Source organism: Carcharhinus amblyrhynchos, chromosome 9, assembly GCF_965287045.1.
Source record: "Carcharhinus amblyrhynchos chromosome 9, sCarAmb.v2.hapA, whole genome shotgun sequence".
Taxonomy (NCBI): domain Eukaryota; kingdom Metazoa; phylum Chordata; class Chondrichthyes; order Carcharhiniformes; family Carcharhinidae; genus Carcharhinus; species Carcharhinus amblyrhynchos.
This window is the reverse complement of record NC_137332.1, coordinates 88,228,524-88,250,932: the sequence shown is the minus strand read 5'-3', so window position 1 is coordinate 88,250,932 and position 22,409 is coordinate 88,228,524.

The following is a 22,409-nucleotide window of genomic DNA, read 5'->3' as shown; positions in this document are numbered from 1 at the left end:
AGAAAGTGAAAACTTTTCACTCTATACAGAATATATCAAATTTTTGGAGATATCTTTGTGGAAATCGTCAGAAACAGAACTGGATTCGCTCAAAATGCTTTTCCCATCTAGTTATGCAACTTGGCGAAAGATCTGCCTTTTGGCAACAGAGACTGACTGGCATTCAGCAACTCTTTGGAAATCTATGTTGTTCTACCCACAATTCTTTTCGCAGTTAGAGGATGAGTGCAATATCAGATTGTCAGCGGGAATAGCTCATTTGGTTTGAGGAAATTAATGGAATCATATGTGGGTTTACTATAATGCTTATCTCACCGAGATATGCACTTTGCCGCTATGTTAGAATTTGTAGCGGTTAAGGTTCAAATGGTATTGAGGAAAACATTGGAATCAATTTTGGTGTTACTCAACATGCTTACCTCATCCAGATATGCACTTTGCGGCAACGTCAGCTTTTCAGCCAACATGAGTCATTGGATTTGATGTTATATTAAAAACCAAACCTTGATTTCCTCAAAATGCTTAGCTCTTCGAGATATGCACTTTGCCGCAAAATTAGAGTTTTGGCAGTCAAGTGCCAATGGCGTTGAGAGAATCTTTGGAAACAGATAAGGAAGGAGTGAAATGATGAAGTTGGGGAAAGATTCACTTTCAGAAAGTGAAAAGTATTCACTTTACACTGAAACATGAAAATTCTGGAGATATGCTTCTGGAAATCGTCAGCAACAGTTCTGGATTAGCTCAAAGTGCTCTTCTCATCTACTTATGGAACTTGGCGAAAGATCTGACTTTTGGCAACAGAGACTGACTGGCATTCAGCAACTCTTTGGAAATCTATGTTGTTCTACCCACAATTCCTTTCGCAGTTAGAGGATGAATGCAATATCAGATTGTCAGTGGGAATAGCTCATTTGGTTTGAGGAAATAATTGGATTCAAATGTGGGATTACTAAAATGCTTATCTCACCGAGATATGCACTGTGTCGCAATAATAGAGTTTTGGCAGTCAAGTGCCAATGGCGTTGAGAGAATCTTTGGAAACAGATAAGGAAGGAGTGAAATGATGAAGTTGGGGAAAGATTCACTTTCAGAAAGTGAAAAGTATTCACTTTACACTGAAACATCAAATTTCTGGAGGTATGCTTTGGAAATCGTCAGAAACGGCTCTGGATTCGCTCAAAGTGCTTTTCTCATCTAGTTATGGAACTTTGTGGAAGATCTGACTTTTGGCAACAGAGACTGACTGGCATTCAGCAACGCTTTGGAAATCTTTGTTGTTCTACTCACAAATCTTCGCGCAGTAAGAGGATGACTGTAATATCAGATTGTCAGAGGGAACAGCTCATTTGGTTTGAGGAAATAATTGGAATCAAATGTGGGATTACTAAAATGATTATCTCACCGAGATATGCACTTTGCCGCAATGTTAGAAATTGTGGAGTTTAAGGTTACAATGGGATAGAGGATAGCATTGGAAACAATTCTTGTGTTACTCAACAGGCTTACGTTATCCAGATATGCACTTTGCAGCAGTGTCAACTTTTCAGCCTTCATGAGTCAGTGGATTTGATGTTATATTTACAGCCAAACCTGGATATACTCATCATGCTGATCTCTTTGAGATATGCACTTTGCCACAATACCAGAGTTTTGGCTGTAAAGTGTCAATAGCATGGAGAGAATCGTTGGAAACAAATGAGGAGGAGTGAAATGATAAACTTGGTGAAAGATATTCTTTTAGAAAGTGAAAACTTTTCACTCTATAGAGAATATATCAAATTTTTGGAGATATCTTTGTGGAAATCGTCAGAAACAGAACTGGATTCGCTCAAAATGCTTTTCCCATCTAGTTATGGAACTTGACGAAAGATCTGACTTTTGGCAACAGAGACTGAATGGCATTCAGCAACTCTTTGGAAATCTATGTTGTTCTACCCACAATTCTTTTCGCAGTTAGAGGATGAGTGCAATATCAGATTATCAGCGGGAATAGCTCATTTGGTTGGAGGAAATTAATGGAATCATATGTGGGTTTACTAAAATGCTTATCTCACCGAGATATGCACTTTGCCGCTATGTTAGAATTTGTAGCGGTTAAGGTTCAAATGGCATTGAGGAAAACATTGGAATCAATTTTGGTGTTACTCAACATGCTTACCTCATCCAGATATGCACTTTGCGGCAACGTTAGCTTTTCAGCCAACATGAGTCATTGGATTTGATGTTATATTAAAAACCAAACCTTGATTTCCTCAAAATGCTTAGCTCTTCGAGATATGCACTTTGCCGCAAAATTAGAGTTTTGGCAGTCAAGTGCCAATGGCGTTGAGAGAATCTTTGGAAACAGATAAGGAAGGAGTGAAATGATGAAGTTGGGGAAAGATTCACTTTCAGAAAGTGAAAAGTATTCACTTTACACTGAAACATGAAAATTCTGGAGATATGCTTCTGGAAATCGTCAGCAACAGTTCTGGATTAGCTCAAAGTGCTCTTCTCATCTACTTATGGAACTTGGCGAAAGATCTGACTTTTGGCAACAGAGACTGACTGGCATTCAGCAACTCTTTGGAAACCTATGTTGTTCTACCCACAATTCTTTTCGCAGTTAGAGGATGAGTGCAATATCAGATTGTCAGCGCGAATAGCTCATTTCGTTGGAGGAAATTAATGGAATCATATGTGGGTTTACTGAAATGCTTATCTCACCGAGATATGCACTTTGCCGCTATGTTAGAATTTGTAGCGGTTAAGGTTCAAATGGTATTGAGGAATTCATTGGAATCAATTTTGGTGTTACTCAACATGCTTACCTCATCCAGATATGCACTTTGCGGCAACGTCAGCTTTTCAGCCAACATGAGTCATTGGATTTGATGTTATATTAAAAACCAAACCTTGATTTCCTCAAAATGCTTAGCTCTTCGAGATATGCACTTTGCCGCAAAATTAGAGTTTTGGCAGTCAAGTGCCAATGGCGTTGAGCGAATCTTTGGAAACAGATAAGGAAGGAGTGAAATGATGAAGTGGGAAAAGTTTCATTTTCAGAAAGTGAAAAGTATTCACTTTACACTGAAACAAGAAATTTCTGGAGATATGCTTGTGGAAATCGTCAGCAACAGTTCTGGATTAGCTCAAAGTGCTGTTCTCATCTAATTATGGAACTTGGCGAAAGATCTGACTTTTGGCAACAGAGACTGACTGGCATTCAGCAACTCTTTGGAAATCTATGTTGTGCTACCCACAATTCTTCGCGCAGTTAGAGGATGAGTGCAATATCAGATTGTCAGCGGGAATAGCTCATTTGGTTTGAGGAAATAATTGGAATCAAATGTGGGATTTCTAAAATGCTTATCTCACCGAGATATGCACTTTGCCGCAATATTAGAATTTGTGGAGTTTAAGGTTACAATGGGATAGAGGATAGCATTGGAAACAATTCTTGTGTTACTCAACAGGCTTACGTTATCCAGATATGCCCTTTGCTGCAGTGTCAACTTTTCAGCCTACATGAGTCAGTGGATTTGATGTTATATTTACAGCCAAACCTGGATTTACTCATGATGCTGATCTCTTTGAGATATGCACTTTGCCACAATACCAGAGTTTTGGCTGTAAAGTGTCAATAGCATGGAGAGAATCGTTGGAAACAAATGAGGAGGGAGTGAAATGATAAACTTGGTGAAAGATATTCTTTTACAAAGTGAAAACTTTTCACTCTATACAGAAATATCAAATTTTTGGAGCTATCTTTGTGGAAATCGTCAGAAACACAACTGGATTACCTCAAAATTCTTCTCCCATCTAGTTATGGAACTTGGCGAAAGATCTGACTTTTGGCAACAGAGACTGACTGGCATTCAGCAACTCTTTGGAAATCTATGTTGTTCTACCCACAATTCTTCGCGCAGTTAGAGGATGAGTGCAATATCAGATTGTCAGCGGGAATACCTCATTTGGTTTGAGGAAATAATTGGAATCAAATGTGGGATTACTAAAATGCTTATCTCACCGAGATATGCACTTTGCCGCAATGTTAGAAATTGTGGAGTTGAAGGTTACAATGGGATAGAGGATAGCATTGGAAACAATTCTTGTGTTACTCAACAGGCTTACGTTATCCAGATATGCACTTTGCTGCAGTGTCAACTTTTCAGGCTACATGAGTCAGTGGATTTGATGTTATATTTACTGCCAAACCTGGATATACTCATCATGCTGATCTCTTTGAGATATGCACTTTGCCACAATACCAGAGTTTTGGCTGTAAAGTGTCAATAGCATGGAGAGAATCGTTGGAAACAAATGAGGAGGGAGTGAAATGATAAACTTGGTGAAAGATATTCTTTTAGAAAGTGAAAACTTTTCACTCTATACAGAATATATCAAATTTTTGGAGATATCTTTGTGGAAATCGTCAGAAACAGAACTGGATTCGCTCAAAATGCTTTTCCCATCTAGTTATGCAACTTGGCGAAAGATCTGACTTTTGGCAACAGAGACTGACTGGCATTCAGCAACTCTTTGGAAATCTATGTTGTTCTACCCACAATTCTTTTCGCAGTTAGAGGATGAGTGCAATATCAGATTGTCAGCGGGAATAGCTCATTTGGTTTGAGGAAATTAATGGAATCATATGTGGGTTTACTATAATGCTTATCTCACCGAGATATGCACTTTGCCGCTATGTTAGAATTTGTAGCGGTTAAGGTTCAAATGGTATTGAGGAAAACATTGGAATCAATTTTGGTGTTACTCAACATGCTTACCTCATCCAGATATGCACTTTGCGGCAACGTCAGCTTTTCAGCCAACATGAGTCATTGGATTTGATGTTATATTAAAAACCAAACCTTGATTTCCTCAAAATGCTTAGCTCTTCGAGATATGCACTTTGCCGCAAAATTAGAGTTTTGGCAGTCAAGTGCCAATGGCGTTGAGAGAATCTTTGGAAACAGATAAGGAAGGAGTGAAATGATGAAGTTGGGGAAAGATTCACTTTCAGAAAGTGAAAAGTATTCACTTTACACTGAAACATGAAAATTCTGGAGATATGCTTCTGGAAATCGTCAGCAACAGTTCTGGATTAGCTCAAAGTGCTCTTCTCATCTACTTATGGAACTTGGCGAAAGATCTGACTTTTGGCAACAGAGACTGACTGGCATTCAGCAACTCTTTGGAAACCTATGTTGTTCTACCCACAATTCTTTTCGCAGTTAGAGGATGAGTGCAATATCAGATTATCAGCGGGAATAGCTCATTTGGTTGGAGGAAATTAATGGAATCATATGTGGGTTTACTAAAATGCTTATCTCACCGAGATATGCACTTTGCCGCTATGTTAGAATTTGTAGCGGTTAAGGTTCAAATGGTATTGAGGAATTCATTGGAATCAATTTTGGTGTTACTCAACATGCTTACCTCATCCAGATATGCACTTTGCGGCAACGTCAGCTTTTCAGCCAACATGAGTCATTGGATTTGATGTTATATTAAAAACCAAACCTTGATTTCCTCAAAATGCTTAGCTCTTCGAGATATGCACTTTGCCGCAAAATTAGAGTTTTGGCAGTCAAGTGCCAATGGCGTTGAGCGAATCTTTGGAAACAGATAAGGAAGGAGTGAAATGATGAAGTGGGAAAAGTTTCATTTTCAGAAAGTGAAAAGTATTCACTTTACACTGAAACAAGAAATTTCTGGAGATATGCTTGTGGAAATCGTCAGCAACAGTTCTGGATTAGCTCAAAGTGCTGTTCTCATCCAATTATGGAACTTGGCGAAAGATCTGACTTTTGGCAACAGAGACTGACTGGCATTCAGCAACTCTTTGGAAATCTATGTTGTGCTACCCACAATTCTTCGCGCAGTTAGAGGATGAGTGCAATATCAGATTGTCAGCGGGAATAGCTCATTTGGTTTGAGGAAATAATTGGAATCAAATGTGGGATTTCTAAAATGCTTATCTCACCGAGATATGCACTTTGCCGCAATATTAGAATTTGTGGAGTTTAAGGTTACAATGTGATAGAGGATAGCATTGGAAACAATTCTTGTGTTACTCAACAGGCTTACGTTATCCAGATATGCCCTTTGCTGCAGTGTCAACTTTTCAGCCTACATGAGTCAGTGGATTTGATGTTATATTTACTGCCAAACCTGGATATACTCATCATGCTGATCTCTTTGAGATATGCACTTTGCCACAATACCAGAGTTTTGGCTGTAAAGTGTCAATAGCATGGAGAGAATCGTTGGAAACAAATGAGGAGGGAGTGAAATGATAAACTTGGTGAAAGATATTCTTTTACAAAGTGAAATCTTTTCACTCTATACAGAAATATCAAATTTTTGGAGCTATCTTTGTGGAAATCGTCAGAAACACAACTGGATTACCTCAAAATTCTGCTCCCATCTAGTTATGGAACTTGGCGAAAGATCTGACTTTTGGCAACAGAGACTGACTGGCATTCAGCAACTCTTTGGAAATCTATGTTGTTCTACCCACAATTCTTCGCGCAGTTAGAGGATGAGTGCAATATCAGATTGTCAGCGGGAATACCTCATTTGGTTTGAGGAAATAATTGGAATCAAATGTGGGATTACTAAAATGCTTATCTCACCGAGATATGCACTTTGCCGCAATGTTAGAAATTGTGGAGTTGAAGGTTACAATGGGATAGAGGATAGCATTGGAAACAATTCTTGTGTTACTCAACAGGCTTACGTTATCCAGATATGCACTTTGCTGCAGTGTCAACTTTTCAGCCTACATGAGTCAGTGGATTTGATGTTATATTTACTGCCAAACCTGGATATACTCATCATGCTGATCTCTTTGAGATATGCACTTTGCCACAATACCAGAGTTTTGGCTGTAAAGTGTCAATAGCATGGAGAGAATCGTTGGAAACAAATGAGGAGGGAGTGAAATGATAAACTTGGTGAAAGATATTCTTTTAGAAAGTGAAAACTTTTCACTCTATACAGAATATATCAAATTTTTGGAGATATCTTTGTGGAAATCGTCAGAAACAGAACTGGATTCGCTCAAAATGCTTTTCCCATCTAGTTATGCAACTTGGCGAAAGATCTGCCTTTTGGCAACAGAGACTGACTGGCATTCAGCAACTCTTTGGAAATCTATGTTGTTCTACCCACAATTCTTTTCGCAGTTAGAGGATGAGTGCAATATCAGATTGTCAGCGGGAATAGCTCATTTGGTTTGAGGAAATTAATGGAATCATATGTGGGTTTACTATAATGCTTATCTCACCGAGATATGCACTTTGCCGCTATGTTAGAATTTGTAGCGGTTAAGGTTCAAATGGTATTGAGGAAAACATTGGAATCAATTTTGGTGTTACTCAACATGCTTACCTCATCCAGATATGCACTTTGCGGCAACGTCAGCTTTTCAGCCAACATGAGTCATTGGATTTGATGTTATATTAAAAACCAAACCTTGATTTCCTCAAAATGCTTAGCTCTTCGAGATATGCACTTTGCCGCAAAATTAGAGTTTTGGCAGTCAAGTGCCAATGGCGTTGAGAGAATCTTTGGAAACAGATAAGGAAGGAGTGAAATGATGAAGTTGGGGAAAGATTCACTTTCAGAAAGTGAAAAGTATTCACTTTACACTGAAACATGAAAATTCTGGAGATATGCTTCTGGAAATCGTCAGCAACAGTTCTGGATTAGCTCAAAGTGCTCTTCTCATCTACTTATGGAACTTGGCGAAAGATCTGACTTTTGGCAACAGAGACTGACTGGCATTCAGCAACTCTTTGGAAACCTATGTTGTTCTACCCACAATTCTTTTCGCAGTTAGAGGATGAGTGCAATATCAGATTATCAGCGGGAATAGCTCATTTGGTTGGAGGAAATTAATGGAATCATATGTGGGTTTACTAAAATGCTTATCTCACCGAGATATGCACTTTGCCGCTATGTTAGAATTTGTAGCGGTTAAGGTTCAAATGGTATTGAGGAATTCATTGGAATCAATTTTGGTGTTACTCAACATGCTTACCTCATCCAGATATGCACTTTGCGGCAACGTCAGCTTTTCAGCCAACATGAGTCATTGGATTTGATGTTATATTAAAAACCAAACCTTGATTTCCTCAAAATGCTTAGCTCTTCGAGATATGCACTTTGCCGCAAAATTAGAGTTTTGGCAGTCAAGTGCCAATGGCGTTGAGCGAATCTTTGGAAACAGATAAGGAAGGAGTGAAATGATGAAGTGGGAAAAGTTTCATTTTCAGAAAGTGAAAAGTATTCACTTTACACTGAAACAAGAAATTTCTGGAGATATGCTTGTGGAAATCGTCAGCAACAGTTCTGGATTAGCTCAAAGTGCTGTTCTCATCCAATTATGGAACTTGGCGAAAGATCTGACTTTTGGCAACAGAGACTGACTGGCATTCAGCAACTCTTTGGAAATCTATGTTGTGCTACCCACAATTCTTCGCGCAGTTAGAGGATGAGTGCAATATCAGATTGTCAGCGGGAATAGCTCATTTGGTTTGAGGAAATAATTGGAATCAAATGTGGGATTTCTAAAATGCTTATCTCACCGAGATATGCACTTTGCCGCAATATTAGAATTTGTGGAGTTTAAGGTTACAATGTGATAGAGGATAGCATTGGAAACAATTCTTGTGTTACTCAACAGGCTTACGTTATCCAGATATGCCCTTTGCTGCAGTGTCAACTTTTCAGCCTACATGAGTCAGTGGATTTGATGTTATATTTACTGCCAAACCTGGATATACTCATCATGCTGATCTCTTTGAGATATGCACTTTGCCACAATACCAGAGTTTTGGCTGTAAAGTGTCAATAGCATGGAGAGAATCGTTGGAAACAAATGAGGAGGGAGTGAAATGATAAACTTGGTGAAAGATATTCTTTTACAAAGTGAAATCTTTTCACTCTATACAGAAATATCAAATTTTTGGAGCTATCTTTGTGGAAATCGTCAGAAACACAACTGGATTACCTCAAAATTCTGCTCCCATCTAGTTATGGAACTTGGCGAAAGATCTGACTTTTGGCAACAGAGACTGACTGGCATTCAGCAACTCTTTGGAAATCTATGTTGTTCTACCCACAATTCTTCGCGCAGTTAGAGGATGAGTGCAATATCAGATTGTCAGCGGGAATACCTCATTTGGTTTGAGGAAATAATTGGAATCAAATGTGGGATTACTAAAATGCTTATCTCACCGAGATATGCACTTTGCCGCAATGTTAGAAATTGTGGAGTTGAAGGTTACAATGGGATAGAGGATAGCATTGGAAACAATTCTTGTGTTACTCAACAGGCTTACGTTATCCAGATATGCACTTTGCTGCAGTGTCAACTTTTCAGCCTACATGAGTCAGTGGATTTGATGTTATATTTACTGCCAAACCTGGATATACTCATCATGCTGATCTCTTTGAGATATGCACTTTGCCACAATACCAGAGTTTTGGCTGTAAAGTGTCAATAGCATGGAGAGAATCGTTGGAAACAAATGAGGAGGGAGTGAAATGATAAACTTGGTGAAAGATATTCTTTTAGAAAGTGAAAACTTTTCACTCTATACAGAATATATCAAATTTTTGGAGATATCTTTGTGGAAATCGTCAGAAACAGAACTGGATTCGCTCAAAATGCTTTTCCCATCTAGTTATGCAACTTGGCGAAAGATCTGCCTTTTGGCAACAGAGACTGACTGGCATTCAGCAACTCTTTGGAAATCTATGTTGTTCTACCCACAATTCTTTTCGCAGTTAGAGGATGAGTGCAATATCAGATTGTCAGCGGGAATAGCTCATTTGGTTTGAGGAAATTAATGGAATCATATGTGGGTTTACTATAATGCTTATCTCACCGAGATATGCACTTTGCCGCTATGTTAGAATTTGTAGCGGTTAAGGTTCAAATGGTATTGAGGAAAACATTGGAATCAATTTTGGTGTTACTCAACATGCTTACCTCATCCAGATATGCACTTTGCGGCAACGTCAGCTTTTCAGCCAACATGAGTCATTGGATTTGATGTTATATTAAAAACCAAACCTTGATTTCCTCAAAATGCTTAGCTCTTCGAGATATGCACTTTGCCGCAAAATTAGAGTTTTGGCAGTCAAGTGCCAATGGCGTTGAGAGAATCTTTGGAAACAGATAAGGAAGGAGTGAAATGATGAAGTTGGGGAAAGATTCACTTTCAGAAAGTGAAAAGTATTCACTTTACACTGAAACATGAAAATTCTGGAGATATGCTTCTGGAAATCGTCAGCAACAGTTCTGGATTAGCTCAAAGTGCTCTTCTCATCTACTTATGGAACTTGGCGAAAGATCTGACTTTTGGCAACAGAGACTGACTGGCATTCAGCAACTCTTTGGAAATCTATGTTGTTCTACCCACAATTCCTTTCGCAGTTAGAGGATGAATGCAATATCAGATTGTCAGTGGGAATAGCTCATTTGGTTTGAGGAAATAATTGGATTCAAATGTGGGATTACTAAAATGCTTATCTCACCGAGATATGCACTGTGTCGCAATAATAGAGTTTTGGCAGTCAAGTGCCAATGGCGTTGAGAGAATCTTTGGAAACAGATAAGGAAGGAGTGAAATGATGAAGTTGGGGAAAGATTCACTTTCAGAAAGTGAAAAGTATTCACTTTACACTGAAACATCAAATTTCTGGAGGTATGCTTTGGAAATCGTCAGAAACGGCTCTGGATTCGCTCAAAGTGCTTTTCTCATCTAGTTATGGAACTTTGTGGAAGATCTGACTTTTGGCAACAGAGACTGACTGGCATTCAGCAACGCTTTGGAAATCTTTGTTGTTCTACTCACAAATCTTCGCGCAGTAAGAGGATGACTGTAATATCAGATTGTCAGAGGGAACAGCTCATTTGGTTTGAGGAAATAATTGGAATCAAATGTGGGATTACTAAAATGATTATCTCACCGAGATATGCACTTTGCCGCAATGTTAGAAATTGTGGAGTTTAAGGTTACAATGGGATAGAGGATAGCATTGGAAACAATTCTTGTGTTACTCAACAGGCTTACGTTATCCAGATATGCACTTTGCAGCAGTGTCAACTTTTCAGCCTTCATGAGTCAGTGGATTTGATGTTATATTTACAGCCAAACCTGGATATACTCATCATGCTGATCTCTTTGAGATATGCACTTTGCCACAATACCAGAGTTTTGGCTGTAAAGTGTCAATAGCATGGAGAGAATCGTTGGAAACAAATGAGGAGGAGTGAAATGATAAACTTGGTGAAAGATATTCTTTTAGAAAGTGAAAACTTTTCACTCTATAGAGAATATATCAAATTTTTGGAGATATCTTTGTGGAAATCGTCAGAAACAGAACTGGATTCGCTCAAAATGCTTTTCCCATCTAGTTATGGAACTTGACGAAAGATCTGACTTTTGGCAACAGAGACTGAATGGCATTCAGCAACTCTTTGGAAATCTATGTTGTTCTACCCACAATTCTTTTCGCAGTTAGAGGATGAGTGCAATATCAGATTATCAGCGGGAATAGCTCATTTGGTTGGAGGAAATTAATGGAATCATATGTGGGTTTACTAAAATGCTTATCTCACCGAGATATGCACTTTGCCGCTATGTTAGAATTTGTAGCGGTTAAGGTTCAAATGGCATTGAGGAAAACATTGGAATCAATTTTGGTGTTACTCAACATGCTTACCTCATCCAGATATGCACTTTGCGGCAACGTCAGCTTTTCAGCCAACATGAGTCATTGGATTTGATGTTATATTAAAAACCAAACCTTGATTTCCTCAAAATGCTTAGCTCTTCGAGATATGCACTTTGCCGCAAAATTAGAGTTTTGGCAGTCAAGTGCCAATGGCGTTGAGAGAATCTTTGGAAACAGATAAGGAAGGAGTGAAATGATGAAGTTGGGGAAAGATTCACTTTCAGAAAGTGAAAAGTATTCACTTTACACTGAAACATGAAAATTCTGGAGATATGCTTCTGGAAATCGTCAGCAACAGTTCTGGATTAGCTCAAAGTGCTCTTCTCATCTACTTATGGAACTTGGCGAAAGATCTGACTTTTGGCAACAGAGACTGACTGGCATTCAGCAACTCTTTGGAAACCTATGTTGTTCTACCCACAATTCTTTTCGCAGTTAGAGGATGAGTGCAATATCAGATTGTCAGCGCGAATAGCTCATTTCGTTGGAGGAAATTAATGGAATCATATGTGGGTTTACTGAAATGCTTATCTCACCGAGATATGCACTTTGCCGCTATGTTAGAATTTGTAGCGGTTAAGGTTCAAATGGTATTGAGGAATTCATTGGAATCAATTTTGGTGTTACTCAACATGCTTACCTCATCCAGATATGCACTTTGCGGCAACGTCAGCTTTTCAGCCAACATGAGTCATTGGATTTGATGTTATATTAAAAACCAAACCTTGATTTCCTCAAAATGCTTAGCTCTTCGAGATATGCACTTTGCCGCAAAATTAGAGTTTTGGCAGTCAAGTGCCAATGGCGTTGAGCGAATCTTTGGAAACAGATAAGGAAGGAGTGAAATGATGAAGTGGGAAAAGTTTCATTTTCAGAAAGTGAAAAGTATTCACTTTACACTGAAACAAGAAATTTCTGGAGATATGCTTGTGGAAATCGTCAGCAACAGTTCTGGATTAGCTCAAAGTGCTGTTCTCATCTAATTATGGAACTTGGCGAAAGATCTGACTTTTGGCAACAGAGACTGACTGGCATTCAGCAACTCTTTGGAAATCTATGTTGTGCTACCCACAATTCTTCGCGCAGTTAGAGGATGAGTGCAATATCAGATTGTCAGCGGGAATAGCTCATTTGGTTTGAGGAAATAATTGGAATCAAATGTGGGATTTCTAAAATGCTTATCTCACCGAGATATGCACTTTGCCGCAATATTAGAATTTGTGGAGTTTAAGGTTACAATGGGATAGAGGATAGCATTGGAAACAATTCTTGTGTTACTCAACAGGCTTACGTTATCCAGATATGCCCTTTGCTGCAGTGTCAACTTTTCAGCCTACATGAGTCAGTGGATTTGATGTTATATTTACAGCCAAACCTGGATTTACTCATGATGCTGATCTCTTTGAGATATGCACTTTGCCACAATACCAGAGTTTTGGCTGTAAAGTGTCAATAGCATGGAGAGAATCGTTGGAAACAAATGAGGAGGGAGTGAAATGATAAACTTGGTGAAAGATATTCTTTTACAAAGTGAAAACTTTTCACTCTATACAGAAATATCAAATTTTTGGAGCTATCTTTGTGGAAATCGTCAGAAACACAACTGGATTACCACAAAATTCTTCTCCCATCTAGTTATGGAACTTGGCGAAAGATCTGACTTTTGGCAACAGAGACTGACTGGCATTCAGCAACTCTTTGGAAATCTATGTTGTTCTACCCACAATTCTTCGCGCAGTTAGAGGATGAGTGCAATATCAGATTGTCAGCGGGAGTACCTCATTTGGTTTGAGGAAATAATTGGAATCAAATGTGGGATCACGAAAATGCTTATCTCACCGAGATATGCACTTTGCCGCAATGTTAGAAATTGTGGAGTTGAAGGTTACAATGGGATAGAGGATAGCATTGGAAACAATTCTTGTGTTACTCAACAGGCTTACGTTATCCAGATATGCACTTTGCTGCAGTGTCAACTTTTCAGGCTACATGAGTCAGTGGATTTGATGTTATATTTACTGTCAAACCTGGATATACTCATCATGCTGATCTCTTTGAGATATGCACTTTGCCACAATACCAGAGTTTTGGCTGTAAAGTGTCAATAGCATGGAGAGAATCGTTGGAAACAAATGAGGAGGGAGTGAAATGATAAACTTGGTGAAAGATATTCTTTTAGAAAGTGAAAACTTTTCACTCTATACAGAATATATCAAATTTTTGGAGATATCTTTGTGGAAATCGTCAGAAACAGAACTGGATTCGCTCAAAATGCTTTTCCCATCTAGTTATGCAACTTGGCGAAAGATCTGACTTTTGGCAACAGAGACTGACTGGCATTCAGCAACTCTTTGGAAATCTATGTTGTTCTACCTACAATTCTTTTCGCAGTTAGAGGATGAGTGCAATATCAGATTGTCAGCGGGAATAGCTCATTTGGTTTGAGGAAATTAATGGAATCATATGTGGGTTTACTATAATGCTTATCTCACCGAGATATGCACTTTGCCGCTATGTTAGAATTTGTAGCGGTTAAGGTTCAAATGGTATTGAGGAAAACATTGGAATCAATTTTGGTGTTACTCAACATGCTTACCTCATCCAGATATGCACTTTGCGGCAACGTCAGCTTTTCAGCCAACATGAGTCATTGGATTTGATGTTATATTAAAAACCAAACCTTGATTTCCTCAAAATGCTTAGCTCTTCGAGATATGCACTTTGCCGCAAAATTAGAGTTTTGGCAGTCAAGTGCCAATGGCGTTGAGAGAATCTTTGGAAACAGATAAGGAAGGAGTGAAATGATGAAGTTGGGGAAAGATTCACTTTCAGAAAGTGAAAAGTATTCACTTTACACTGAAACATGAAAATTCTGGAGATATGCTTCTGGAAATCGTCAGCAACAGTTCTGGATTAGCTCAAAGTGCTCTTCTCATCTACTTATGGAACTTGGCGAAAGATCTGACTTTTGGCAACAGAGACTGACTGGCATTCAGCAACTCTTTGGAAACCTATGTTATTCTACCCACAATTCTTTTCGCAGTTAGAGGATGAGTGCAATATCAGATTGTCAGCGCGAATAGCTCATTTCGTTGGAGGAAATTAATGGAATCATATGTGGGTTTACTGAAATGCTTATCTCACCGAGATATGCACTTTGCCGCTATGTTAGAATTTGTAGCGGTTAAGGTTCAAATGGTATTGAGGAATTCATTGGAATCAATTTTGGTGTTACTCAACATGCTTACCTCATCCAGATATGCACTTTGCGGCAACGTCAGCTTTTCAGCCAACATGAGTCATTGGATTTGATGTTATATTAAAAACCAAACCTTGATTTCCTCAAAATGCTTAGCTCTTCGAGATATGCACTTTGCCGCAAAATTAGAGTTTTGGCAGTCAAGTGCCAATGGCGTTGAGCGAATCTTTGGAAACAGATAAGGAAGGAGTGAAATGATGAAGTGGGAAAAGTTTCATTTTCAGAAAGTGAAAAGTATTCACTTTACACTGAAACAAGAAATTTCTGGAGATATGCTTGTGGAAATCGTCAGCAACAGTTCTGGATTAGCTCAAAGTGCTGTTCTCATCTAATTATGGAACTTGGCGAAAGATCTGACTTTTGGCAACAGAGACTGACTGGCATTCAGCAACTCTTTGGAAATCTATGTTGTGCTACCCACAATTCTTCGCGCAGTTAGAGGATGAGTGCAATATCAGATTGTCAGCGGGAATAGCTCATTTGGTTTGAGGAAATAATTGGAATCAAATGTGGGATTTCTAAAATGCTTATCTCACCGAGATATGCACTTTGCCGCAATATTAGAATTTGTGGAGTTTAAGGTTACAATGGGATAGAGGATAGCATTGGAAACAATTCTTGTGTTACTCAACAGGCTTACGTTATCCAGATATGCCCTTTGCTGCAGTGTCAACTTTTCAGCCTACATGAGTCAGTGGATTTGATGTTATATTTACAGCCAAACCTGGATTTACTCATCATGCTGATCTCTTTGAGATATGCACTTTGCCACAATACCAGAGTTTTGGCTGTAAAGTGTCAATAGCATGGAGAGAATCGTTGGAAACAAATGAGGAGGGAGTGAAATGATAAACTTGGTGAAAGATATTCTTTTACAAAGTGAAAACTTTTCACTCTATACAGAAATATCAAATTTTTGGAGCTATCTTTGTGGAAATCGTCAGAAACACAACTGGATTACCTCAAAATTCTTCTCCCATCTAGTTATGGAACTTGGCGAAAGATCTGACTTTTGGCAACAGAGACTGACTGGCATTCAGCAACTCTTTGGAAATCTATGTTGTTCTACCCACAATTCTTCGCGCAGTTAGAGGATGAGTGCAATATCAGATTGTCAGCGGGAATACCTCATTTGGTTTGAGGAAATAATTGGAATCAAATGTGGGATTACTAAAATGCTTATCTCACCGAGATATGCACTTTGCCGCAATGTTAGAAATTGTGGAGTTGAAGGTTACAATGGGATAGAGGATAGCATTGGAAACAATTCTTGTGTTACTCAACAGGCTTACGTTATCCAGATATGCACTTTGCTGCAGTGTCAACTTTTCAGCCTACATGAGTCAGTGGATTTGATGTTATATTTACTGCCAAACCTGGATATACTCATCATGCTGATCTCTTTGAGATATGCACTTTGCCACAATACCAGAGTTTTGGCTGTAAAGTGTCAATAGCATGGAGAGAATCGTTGGAAACAAATGAGGAGGGAGTGAAATGATAAACTTGGTGAAAGATATTCTTTTAGAAAGTGAAAACTTTTCACTCTATACAGAATATATCAAATTTTTGGAGATATCTTTGTGGAAATCGTCAGAAACAGAACTGGATTCGCTCAAAATGCTTTTCCCATCTAGTTATGGAACTTGGCGAAAGATCTGACTTTTGGCAACAGAGACTGAATGGCATTCAGCAACTCTTTGGAAATCTATGTTGTTCTACCCACAATTCTTTTCGCAGTTAGAGGATGAGTGCAATATCAGATTGTCAGCGGGAATAGCTCATTTGGTTTGAGGAAATTAATGGAATCATATGTGGGTTTACTATAATGCTTATCTCACCGAGATATGCACTTTGCCGCTATGTTAGAATTTGTAGCGGTTAAGGTTCAAATGGTATTGAGGAAAACATTGGAATCAATTTTGGTGTTACTCAACATGCTTACCTCATCCAGATATGCACTTTGCGGCAACGTCAGCTTTTCAGCCAACATGAGTCATTGGATTTGATGTTATATTAAAAACCAAACCTTGATTTCCTCAAAATGCTTAGCTCTTCGAGATATGCACTTTGCCGCAAAATTAGAGTTTTGGCAGTCAAGTGCCAATGGCGTTGAGAGAATCTTTGGAAACAGATAAGGAAGGAGTGAAATGATGAAGTTGGGGAAAGATTCACTTTCAGAAAGTGAAAAGTATTCACTTTACACTGAAACATGAAAATTCTGGAGATATGCTTCTGGAAATCGTCAGCAACAGTTCTGGATTAGCTCAAAGTGCTCTTCTCATCTACTTATGGAACTTGGCGAAAGATCTGACTTTTGGCAACAGAGACTGACTGGCATTCAGCAACTCTTTGGAAATCTATGTTGTTCTACCCACAATTCCTTTCGCAGTTAGAGGATGAATGCAATATCAGATTGTCAGTGGGAATAGCTCATTTGGTTTGAGGAAATAATTGGATTCAAATGTGGGATTACTAAAATGCTTATCTCACCGAGATATGCACTGTGTCGCAATAATAGAGTTTTGGCAGTCAAGTGCCAATGGCGTTGAGAGAATCTTTGGAAACAGATAAGGAAGGAGTGAAATGATGAAGTTGGGGAAAGATTCACTTTCAGAAAGTGAAAAGTATTCACTTTACACTGAAACATCAAATTTCTGGAGGTATGCTTTGGAAATCGTCAGAAACGGCTCTGGATTCGCTCAAAGTGCTTTTCTCATCTAGTTATGGAACTTTGTGGAAGATCTGACTTTTGGCAACAGAGACTGACTGGCATTCAGCAACGCTTTGGAAATCTTTGTTGTTCTACTCACAAATCTTCGCGCAGTAAGAGGATGACTGTAATATCAGATTGTCAGAGGGAATACCTCATTTGGTTTGAGGAAATAATTGGAATCAAATGTGGGATTACTAAAATGATTATCTCACCGAGATATGCACTTTGCCGCAATGTTAGAAATTGTGGAGTTTAAGGTTACAATGGGATAGAGGATAGCATTGGAAACAATTCTTGTGTTACTCAACAGGCTTACGTTATCCAGATATGCACTTTGCAGCAGTGTCAACTTTTCAGCCTTCATGAGTCAGTGGATTTGATGTTATATTTACAGCCAAACCTGGATATACTCATCATGCTGATCTCTTTGAGATATGCACTTTGCCACAATACCAGAGTTTTGGCTGTAAAGTGTCAATAGCATGGAGAGAATCGTTGGAAACAAATGAGGAGGAGTGAAATGATAAACTTGGTGAAAGATATTCTTTTAGAAAGTGAAAACTTTTCACTCTATAGAGAATATATCAAATTTTTGGAGATATCTTTGTGGAAATCGTCAGAAACAGAACTGGATTCGCTCAAAATGCTTTTCCCATCTAGTTATGGAACTTGACGAAAGATCTGACTTTTGGCAACAGAGACTGAATGGCATTCAGCAACTCTTTGGAAATCTATGTTGTTCTACCCACAATTCTTTTCGCAGTTAGAGGATGAGTGCAATATCAGATTATCAGCGGGAATAGCTCATTTGGTTGGAGGAAATTAATGGAATCATATGTGGGTTTACTAAAATGCTTATCTCACCGAGATATGCACTTTGCCGCTATGTTAGAATTTGTAGCGGTTAAGGTTCAAATGGCATTGAGGAAAACATTGGAATCAATTTTGGTGTTACTCAACATGCTTACCTCATCCAGATATGCACTTTGCGGCAACGTCAGCTTTTCAGCCAACATGAGTCATTGGATTTGATGTTATATTAAAAACCAAACCTTGATTTCCTCAAAATGCTTAGCTCTTCGAGATATGCACTTTGCCGCAAAATTAGAGTTTTGGCAGTCAAGTGCCAATGGCGTTGAGAGAATCTTTGGAAACAGATAAGGAAGGAGTGAAATGATGAAGTTGGGGAAAGATTCACTTTCAGAAAGTGAAAAGTATTCACTTTACACTGAAACATGAAAATTCTGGAGATATGCTTCTGGAAATCGTCAGCAACAGTTCTGGATTAGCTCAAAGTGCTCTTCTCATCTACTTATGGAACTTGGCGAAAGATCTGACTTTTGGCAACAGAGACTGACTGGCATTCAGCAACTCTTTGGAAACCTATGTTGTTCTACCCACAATTCTTTTCGCAGTTAGAGGATGAGTGCAATATCAGATTGTCAGCGCGAATAGCTCATTTCGTTGGAGGAAATTAATGGAATCATATGTGGGTTTACTGAAATGCTTATCTCACCGAGATATGCACTTTGCCGCTATGTTAGAATTTGTAGCGGTTAAGGTTCAAATGGTATTGAGGAATTCATTGGAATCAATTTTGGTGTTACTCAACATGCTTACCTCATCCAGATATGCACTTTGCGGCAACGTCAGCTTTTCAGCCAACATGAGTCATTGGATTTGATGTTATATTAAAAACCAAACCTTGATTTCCTCAAAATGCTTAGCTCTTCGAGATATGCACTTTGCCGCAAAATTAGAGTTTTGGCAGTCAAGTGCCAATGGCGTTGAGCGAATCTTTGGAAACAGATAAGGAAGGAGTGAAATGATGAAGTGGGAAAAGTTTCATTTTCAGAAAGTGAAAAGTATTCACTTTACACTGAAACAAGAAATTTCTGGAGATATGCTTGTGGAAATCGTCAGCAACAGTTCTGGATTAGCTCAAAGTGCTGTTCTCATCTAATTATGGAACTTGGCGAAAGATCTGACTTTTGGCAACAGAGACTGACTGGCATTCAGCAACTCTTTGGAAATCTATGTTGTGCTACCCACAATTCTTCGCGCAGTTAGAGGATGAGTGCAATATCAGATTGTCAGCGGGAATAGCTCATTTGGTTTGAGGAAATAATTGGAATCAAATGTGGGATTTCTAAAATGCTTATCTCACCGAGATATGCACTTTGCCGCAATATTAGAATTTGTGGAGTTTAAGGTTACAATGGGATAGAGGATAGCATTGGAAACAATTCTTGTGTTACTCAACAGGCTTACGTTATCCAGATATGCCCTTTGCTGCAGTGTCAACTTTTCAGCCTACATGAGTCAGTGGATTTGATGTTATATTTACAGCCAAACCTGGATTTACTCATGATGCTGATCTCTTTGAGATATGCACTTTGCCACAATACCAGAGTTTTGGCTGTAAAGTGTCAATAGCATGGAGAGAATCGTTGGAAACAAATGAGGAGGGAGTGAAATGATAAACTTGGTGAAAGATATTCTTTTACAAAGTGAAAACTTTTCACTCTATACAGAAATATCAAATTTTTGGAGCTATCTTTGTGGAAATCGTCAGAAACACAACTGGATTACCACAAAATTCTTCTCCCATCTAGTTATGGAACTTGGCGAAAGATCTGACTTTTGGCAACAGAGACTGACTGGCATTCAGCAACTCTTTGGAAATCTATGTTGTTCTACCCACAATTCTTCGCGCAGTTAGAGGATGAGTGCAATATCAGATTGTCAGCGGGAGTACCTCATTTGGTTTGAGGAAATAATTGGAATCAAATGTGGGATCACTAAAATGCTTATCTCACCGAGATATGCACTTTGCCGCAATGTTAGAAATTGTGGAGTTGAAGGTTACAATGGGATAGAGGATAGCATTGGAAACAATTCTTGTGTTACTCAACAGGCTTACGTTATCCAGATATGCACTTTGCTGCAGTGTCAACTTTTCAGGCTACATGAGTCAGTGGATTTGATGTTATATTTACTGCCAAACCTGGATATACTCATCATGCTGATCTCTTTGAGATATGCACTTTGCCACAATACCAGAGTTTTGGCTGTAAAGTGTCAATAGCATGGAGAGAATCGTTGGAAACAAATGAGGAGGGAGTGAAATGATAAACTTGGTGAAAGATATTCTTTTAGAAAGTGAAAACTTTTCACTCTATACAGAATATATCAAATTTTTGGAGATATCTTTGTGGAAATCGTCAGAAACAGAACTGGATTCGCTCAAAATGCTTTTCCCATCTAGTTATGCAACTTGGCGAAAGATCTGACTTTTGGCAACAGAGACTGACTGGCATTCAGCAACTCTTTGGAAATCTATGTTGTTCTACCTACAATTCTTTTCGCAGTTAGAGGATGAGTGCAATATCAGATTGTCAGCGGGAATAGCTCATTTGGTTTGAGGAAATTAATGGAATCATATGTGGGTTTACTATAATGCTTATCTCACCGAGATATGCACTTTGCCGCTATGTTAGAATTTGTAGCGGTTAAGGTTCAAATGGTATTGAGGAAAACATTGGAATCAATTTTGGTGTTACTCAACATGCTTACCTCATCCAGATATGCACTTTGCGGCAACGTCAGCTTTTCAGCCAACATGAGTCATTGGATTTGATGTTATATTAAAAACCAAACCTTGATTTCCTCAAAATGCTTAGCTCTTCGAGATATGCACTTTGCCGCAAAATTAGAGTTTTGGCAGTCAAGTGCCAATGGCGTTGAGAGAATCTTTGGAAACAGATAAGGAAGGAGTGAAATGATGAAGTTGGGGAAAGATTCACTTTCAGAAAGTGAAAAGTATTCACTTTACACTGAAACATGAAAATTCTGGAGATATGCTTCTGGAAATCGTCAGCAACAGTTCTGGATTAGCTCAAAGTGCTCTTCTCATCTACTTATGGAACTTGGCGAAAGATCTGACTTTTGGCAACAGAGACTGACTGGCATTCAGCAACTCTTTGGAAACCTATGTTATTCTACCCACAATTCTTTTCGCAGTTAGAGGATGAGTGCAATATCAGATTGTCAGCGCGAATAGCTCATTTCGTTGGAGGAAATTAATGGAATCATATGTGGGTTTACTGAAATGCTTATCTCACCGAGATATGCACTTTGCCGCTATGTTAGAATTTGTAGCGGTTAAGGTTCAAATGGTATTGAGGAATTCATTGGAATCAATTTTGGTGTTACTCAACATGCTTACCTCATCCAGATATGCACTTTGCGGCAACGTCAGCTTTTCAGCCAACATGAGTCATTGGATTTGATGTTATATTAAAAACCAAACCTTGATTTCCTCAAAATGCTTAGCTCTTCGAGATATGCACTTTGCCGCAAAATTAGAGTTTTGGCAGTCAAGTGCCAATGGCGTTGAGCGAATCTTTGGAAACAGATAAGGAAGGAGTGAAATGATGAAGTGGGAAAAGTTTCATTTTCAGAAAGTGAAAAGTATTCACTTTACACTGAAACAAGAAATTTCTGGAGATATGCTTGTGGAAATCGTCAGCAACAGTTCTGGATTAGCTCAAAGTGCTGTTCTCATCTAATTATGGAACTTGGCGAAAGATCTGACTTTTGGCAACAGAGACTGACTGGCATTCAGCAACTCTTTGGAAATCTATGTTGTGCTACCCACAATTCTTCGCGCAGTTAGAGGATGAGTGCAATATCAGATTG